Source organism: Mus caroli, chromosome 16 (genome assembly GCF_900094665.2).
Source record: "Mus caroli chromosome 16, CAROLI_EIJ_v1.1, whole genome shotgun sequence".
Classification (NCBI taxonomy): domain Eukaryota; kingdom Metazoa; phylum Chordata; class Mammalia; order Rodentia; family Muridae; genus Mus; species Mus caroli.
Window position 1 is genome coordinate 85,210,589 of NC_034585.1, and position 8,042 is coordinate 85,218,630.

The following is an 8,042-nucleotide window of genomic DNA, read 5'->3' on the forward strand; positions in this document are numbered from 1 at the left end:
AGATTGCTACATAGTTATTATAACACAAACACTCACTAAGCTCTTTGGATCTGTTTCCTAAGCATAAAAAGTTCAGTTTGTCGTTGGGTGTCTGTGTGTTTGACTAGGGGCACCATGAAGAATTATCAAGACACAAAGAGCAATTGGGACCTGGGAAAATGTGAAGCCTTCTGCTCCGTGCCCTTTGCCCGACCAGAGATCATGCATTTGCTTTTGAGTTGCCTTTGTCAGGCTTTGACTGACTTTGTTCTATGTACTTTAAAGTCTTCCATTGAGAACAACCACTTATAATTTACATTTTTTTGTACACCCAGTTCCATAGCAGGATTAGTCACAGTGATCAAAATGCAGAAACACCCCACTTTGCCAGTGAGGGATGGATGGGAAACACAGTGCGGTAACAGATCCAAGGGATGCTTCTCAGACTACGTGTGTAACGGCTGTTGTCCACCTTGCAAAGGAATGAAGCTCTAGTATGCTATAGAATGGATGGCTCCTGAAGACACTGTGTTTGGTGGGAGAGGGGCTACTTACAAAAGGACAACCATTTAAATGGGGTCCATAAAGTATTATCTCAAATTTATAGACATAGGAAGTATTGACTAGGGACTGGCATTTAGAGGCATGTGGCATTATTACTTTATTGCTTGTTATGGTTTGAATGTAAATGTCCCCCGCAGGCTCATGTGATTGGATGCTCAGTTTCCAGCTTGGTGGTGCTGTTTTAGGATGCGACAAAGCCTTTCAGATATGGGACCTTCCTAGAGCAGAAGTTGGATGAGGATTTAGGAGTTAGAGGCAGGCTCAGATTCCCGCCAAACTCTCTGCTGACTGATTCTCAAAGATGTGAGGGGAGCTGCCCGCCACTCAGACATTTAGTGACCTGGATGAGAAAGGCAGGGAATGCAATAGGCACAGATCTAGGGAGATGAGGAGCCATGGAGGCAGACTGTAGCTCTGGGTACTACTCAGTGTGCACGGACTGAACACATGTCAAAGAGTTTGGGTGGATAATTTTATACTATACGTATGCTGCCATCATGTTTGAACTCATGGCCGCTGTAAACATCTGTGAGACAGAGATTAAGATCCCCACCCACGTAGAGCCCCGCTGGAGGTTCTTGACAGCATTCACGTCCCTGCTGTGTGCAGGACCCGCCTGAAAGTCATCTTCACCTACTACATCCTACCTGAATCAGTCACAGCACTGTTAATGGCGTCCTACACTGTGTGGCTATCATCAGTAGCACCATGCATATTGTTTATCCCTTAGGAAGGAAAGGAATCCCAGAATGCACTGTAACAGGGGTGAGCTGAGAAATGACACCAGTCAAGGATAGGCAAACCTTGGGTGGATTCTGTTTACATGAGGCTGCTAGAGTTGTTACGTGTAGAGAGACAGAGAGGGGTGGCGATTGCCTCGGGCTAGAAGGGAGAGCAAAGCTACTTTCCATTCTGCATGATGAGTCATGGTGTGGTTTGCATATCGATATAATTTAAATACCTTTGGGGCTACTTTTCTCTTTAAGACAGGGTCTTGGGTATCCAAGGCAGGTCTTGAACTTGCTGGGCTGCCCAAGGATGGTATTGAACCCTAATCCTCCTGCCTCTACCTCCCAAGAGCTAAGAGTATAGACACGCATACTTAAACTGTTTCTGTGGTGCTGTGAACGGAACCCAGAGCTTAGGAGTGAAAGACAAGCCCTCTCCAAACTGAGCCGCAATCGCAAATATTCATGATCAAATAAAGATTTCTCTTCTTAGGCAGTTATGGAAACAGCTTCCAGATGGCTCCTCTGTGCGCAACAGCCCTGATTCTCTGCTGGACACGGGGAGTTTTGTTGTCTTTCTGGTTCACTCTCTGGGAACCCTGCCTGACCCTGTTTCTCAATTCCCAGTTCTGACCCCCTCCTTCCCTCCTCCCCTGCTGTCTTCCTCGGTCCAGACACACTTCTCAACCTGCTCCTTTCCCCAGCAGCTTCCCTGTCACCTAGATTTCTGAGTTTCTAGACCCTAGCTTTTCTTTGAAATGTCAGTTTTCAAGTCCCACAAAACCTGAAAAAAAATAATACTACACCTTAATTTTTTAAAAGATGCATTTGATTTTATTTCACGTGTTTCTCTGAAGGTGTGGGTGTATACTCCGTGTGTGCCTGGTGTACTCAGAGGCCAGAAGAGGTCATCAGATGCTCTGAAACTGGAGTTACAGAAAGTTGTCAGCCACCAGGTGGATGCTGGCAAGTCCACGTGGATCCAAGAGTGGCAGGGCTTTGAACCACTGAGCCATCTCTCCAGCCCCTAAACCTTTAAAGCAATGTTTTCATTACCTGTATGTGCATGTGTCTGTATGTGAGAACATGTCCTCGTGAGTTCAGGGGCCTGCACTGGAGCTAGAATTCCAGGTGGCTATGAACCACTTGATGTGGGTGTTAAGAACTGAACTTGGATCCTCTGAAAGAACAGTGTCTGTTCTTAATTGCTGACCCATTACCTCAGCTCCACAAAATGGATTTTTATAATTAAAAAAAAAACAAAAACTAAACAAACAAAAAAACGAGTCTGTTGTAATCCAGGATGGCCTTAAACTCATGTTGTCGCTGAGAGCGACCTTTAACTTCTGTTATTCCTAAATTCACTTCCTGGCTGCTGGGATTATACACACACACACACACACACACACACACACACACACTGTTTTTAAAGCAGTGCTGGGTAGTAAATCCATACATGCTAGGCACGAACTGTACCAACCGAACTACAACTTTGACTCAAAATAGACCTTTTGTTTTGCACATTTAAAAATACAAGGTGTGGGCAGTGGTGGCACATTCCTTTAATCCCAGCACTTGGGAGGCAAAGGTGGGGGATTTCTTGAGTTCGAGGCCAGCCTGGTCTACAGAGTGAGTTCCAGGACAGCCAGGGTTACACAGAGAAACACAAACAAACAAACAAACAAAAAACCCAAAACCCAAAAAACCAAAAACCAACCAACCAAACAAACAAAAACAAGGTGTGATGGGCATAGATGCCACGGTTGGTGTTCAGTATCACAGCTGGGAATGAATGCACTGATGGCCTCTAGAAGGGCTATTTGATATCAGTAGATGCTATACTTTTGGGCCCTATGCATTTGGCTCTAGATAGACTATAGGTACAAATACCAATTAGCCACTACATACATATGTTCTTTCTTTCTTTTCTTTCATTTTACATGTATGGGACATTTGTCTTCGGGTACATCTGTGCACCAGGTACATCCTAGTGCCCGAGGAGGTAGTATGAGGGCTCAGGGTCCCTTGGGACTGTAACATTTGTGAGCTGTTTATGAGAGTGCTAGAAATTGAACCCTGGGTCTCTGGAAAAGCAGCCAAAGTGCTCTCTCTTAACTGCTGATCTATTTTTCTAGCCCCAATATGTACCTTCTTTAAGACCTCCTTCAGTAGACTTTGAGGCTAAACATTGTCTCAACAAACTTTCTAGTGCTTTCTAGCTTCTGTAGTCCCCACTACTCAGGCTGTCTGCTACTGATGTGGTGCAGCTCTAAAACAAACCACCATTTGTTGCTTTCTAAAAATAAGCCCTTTTAGGCCTGGAGGATATGTGGCCTTTCCCTCCTGAGCTGAAAGTTTGGTTTCTTCAAGGCTGACAAACAGCTGCTTATATCTTCTCAGAAGAGCCACAGCCCAGCTTTATTGGAAACAGGAAGCTTGAACTTGACAGCCCAGGTGAAAGGACTCGATTAGACCTGAAGTTCAAAGCCCTCGACCTATTCTGAAGCAGATTTAGATATGTGTGGAGCTAAATAGCCAAGATCTCAAAGGAGCTGAGCAACAGTGCTGCACCTCAGAGCGAGGAAGAAGCACAGACGAAGAGACACCCAACGTTCAAGGACCCTTACAGATGCCTCGCCCCATGAAGGTCTTGGATACAAAGTAGCATCTCAAACTCACTCAGACTGAGGCAAGCTTGCCCGCTGGCACACAGCATACAGAGGGGGCGCTGTTATGTCAGCATCTATTCCTAAAGGCTATGCCTGTTAGTGCAGGGGGTTTCCTTCAGCTCCTGGCTCTGTCTGAGCTAGTATCCGCAGTGTCTCTAGTTATCATTTTATAATGGGCAGATAAACTATGTCTTTTATTAGTAACTGTGTATCTCAAAGGGTGCGGAACAGTTTATCCTTTAGCTCATTCTTCCTCAGACTGCACTCACTCTTCTTCTCTCCAAGCCTAGGGGGAAACTCAGGTTCTTGTACACAGTAGGCAAGCGCTGGAGCACTGAGATGCAGCCCCTGCCATTCACACTGGATTAATGTTTATTGCAGTGCCTGTAATCTGGCTGGATAAGCAAATGGTTGGAGCCACTTCTTAGCTTCCAAGTTCTATCATAGAAGAAAGAGCATGGGGGAGTGCTACCTCAGCTAGTTCATTTATTTGTATGTTTTCTTGTTCCTTTGTTATTTATTTATTACTTATTTATAAATGAGTAAGCAAGTGGCTTACTGAAGAGTTTACTTGGCTTGTTGTTCCACAGGGAGAATTGAAAATGGCCGGGAGCTGTGACAGCAGGCAGCCGGAGAAGGAAGCTGAAGGGTCACATCTTCAACCACATGCAGAAAGCAGAGTGAGGAAACCAGAAGCTGGGCCAGAGGATGGATGGAATTTAATTTTTTCCAGGGCTGGCCTGGTAATCTAGGGAGCACGAGAGTAGGGAGTCTCCTGCACTGGCCCAGGCTGTGCTCCCTTCTTCTAAGGCAGTCACTCACAGGTCCCTCTTGGGGGACAAATAGAGAGTGGAGCCATTAACTGGAAATCTGGACGGACCTTCACACGTGCCTTTTGGCCCACTTGGGAATCATACATGTGTCACAGAAGACTGGCTCCCTATCTAGAAAAGAGCAGCTGAACACTGGTGCCCATGGAACCAGCTAGGGCTGCCCTTTGACAGATGTCCACCATTGTCAAGAGCAAAGCTCGTGGGACAGTGGGATAGCTTAGTGGGTAAAAGATCAATCACCAGGACTCCCGGGGTAGAAGTTGAGCAAGAGCTCCCCCAAGTTGTCCTCTGACTTCCACATGTATCCATGACACGTGTGTGTGCGTGCACAGACACACACACACACACACATGTAAATTTACTTTTTCTGCAAATTAATGTTTAAAAAAGATGTATTTATGGTTAAAACAATTCAGTGTGCCTTTGTTCCTGTGTGTGGGTGCAGTTGCTCACAGAACCCAGAAGAGGGCGTTGGACGCCATGGAGTGGAAAGGATAACAGTTGTTCGATGCGGGATGTGAGTGCTGGGAGCCAACCTCTGCAAGAGCAGTACTTGCTGTTAACTGCTAAGCCATGTCTCCAGCCTCTTGAAAAGGAAATGGAATATTCCATCTTACCAAAAAAAAAAAAAAAAAAAAAAAAAAAAAAAAAAAAAAAAAAAAAAAAAAAAAAAAAGGCCAAGAGGCAAAGCAAAAGAAGCCAGGGACTCACCTTCAGCCCCTCCCTCCTCTTCCTCCTCACAACTGCCTATTCCCATGTGTGATCGTCCATCCTCAGAAAAGTCTTCTGTTCCGTTGATGAAGTGCTTGCTGTGTAAGTATGAAAACTCACACACCATCCCAAAAATGTGTGTGTGTGTGTGTGTGTGTGTGTGTGTGTGTGTGTGGTGGGGTGAAGACAGGAGGACCCCTAGGGCTCACTGGGTAGCCAGTCTAGCTGAATCATGAGCTCCAGGCTAATGTGGGGCCTTGTCAAAAAATAATGGTGAATGGCACCTGAGGAGCAACACTCAAGGTTGACCTCTGAACTCCTCATGACTACACATACGTGCACTCATATGAACACACTCCTACAAAATACACACAATATTTTCAATTCTTCTATGGCTCTTTTTCCCTCTAGACTCTCTCATGCCAGCCTGAAGCAGCTCTGTGCTTTCCTCTTGACCATCTCCCTAGACCCACTATCTCTGTATGATTTTCAAAACAGCTTCATTGAGAGATATTATGCATACTATTTACTCACTGGTTTACAATGTGTAATCCAATGGCTCAGGGAGTATTACATCATCATGTTTTAAAACTATGATGCACTGATATATTCTTTTTTTTTCTCATTTTAACTGTTTTTCAGTGTACAACTCAGTGCCTTTAATTATGCTGTTACTACATATCCCAGAACTTACAAAAACAAACAAAAACAAAAAACTTAGACTTAGACTTCCCATTCTTCTGTGGAAGCATGCTCCTCTCAGAGTTTAACCTTCAGGTCCCTCTTTCTTCCTTTTTTTCATTATTATTATTGTTGTTGTTATTATTATTAATGTGTACATGTATATGTATGCACGTGAGTGAGGAAACAGAGAGATATCCAATTCCCTGCAGTTATAAGCAGTTGTGAGCTGCCAGATGTGGGTGCTGGGAACTGAACTCAGGTCCTCTGTAAAAAACAGTCAGTGCTCTTAACCACTGAGCATCTCTCCAGCTCAGGTTTCTCTTTCCAAGATCACACACCTCAGATCGCTGGTCTTGCTGGCTCGAATGTTGTAGTCAACTCTTCCTATCTTTTCCATCTGTCTAATGATAAACATTTCTCTAATGTCTACACTCCCCGCCCCCAGCCTGCCTCTCACTCTCCTGTGCAAGATCTTTAAGCTCCTTGTCTTTTGTGAGCATTCATTCACTTGGTGTGGTGGGTCCAAGGTCTTGTCTTCCCTGGTATAGCGATGACTCCCGTGGACCGAATACCTTCTGTGTGTCTCAGGCTGTTTCACACACATCTCCTGCATCACCTGGTCACAGCCTGACAATATGGACACATGGAGATGCACTCACAGTGTCAGAGGCATCTGGAAGCTTCTACAGCCCCAACAGCACAATGCTGCCTGCCCCCATCCCTCAGGGAGCACGGTTCCCTTACTGGGCCCGCATCTTCATGCCCTGCCAAAGAACCTGACACACACTGGTAGCCAATCTAGATCTAGATGAGGGGATAAGATAGATGAATAAGAGGGACCTGAGGTCTGCACACTCTTTCTCCAGTGGTCTTTGTGAATTAAGCAACCTTACCTACTCTTCCAGCCTTAGTTTATCCAACATAAGACGTTCATATTAAACTTATATCCCATGATTATTGAGGCTGTGTTTTTAAAAAAGATTGTGTGTGTGTGTGTGTGTGTGTGTGTGTGTGTGTGTGTGTGTAGGCCAGAGTAGAGTTCGAGTTCGGGGGTCCCCTGAGAGAGATTCAGGGTGGTTGCAAGCTTCCAGCGCTGGGTACTGGAATCTGAACTAGTGTCCTCTGGAAAAGCAGCAAGTTCAATTAACCGCTGAGCCATCTCTCCAGCCCAAGGCTATGCAAACTGGATCTCTCCATACAAACACCAATATTTAGCATTTTCTTCCCATCCTCAGGATTTCAATTTGGGCGACCTAGCCCCTGAAGGATGTGTGGCTGTCATCCTCCTTGAATCTAGTGGTCCAGCTCTGAGACAGTGCCACAGGGAGGCAGAGTGTCCTCTTGTTCTGCTGGCCTGGCCTCCGCACTCTGAGCTCTGCTCCCAGAGCCGGGCGGGGCTGGAAACCTAGACCCGCCCTTGGGCCTCGTTATCTACGTTTCCGCGTCAGGCGCTGGGTGAACTTGGCAAGCCCTCCCGGCGGTGGATGGGGAACACTTTGTGCCGAGCGCCCGCCCGCCCGCCCGCCCGCCGGGCCCTTCTCCTTCCCGCCGGCGCCGCGGGGCCTGGATGCCTGCGCTGTTCTTAGGTCTGGGGTCTCTCGGAGTGCCTAGCACCTGGCCCAGCAGCTCTGGACTCCCCCTCATGGTCCCTAGTGTCATCAACGATCTATTGGTCTACGGGTGTCCAAATGCGTAGACACCTCATGTAGTCAACAGGGTCATATAGATGCCATGGCCCATTTTAAAACAAAGCTCGATTATAAGCGCTCAGCCGCTGTTTATTCCAGCCCAGTTTCAGATCCCCGAGGGCTGCTGTCAACTAGCACCCACAGGAAGCTCCATCCGGGCAAAAGGAACCTGGCTCGGAGCCTCGT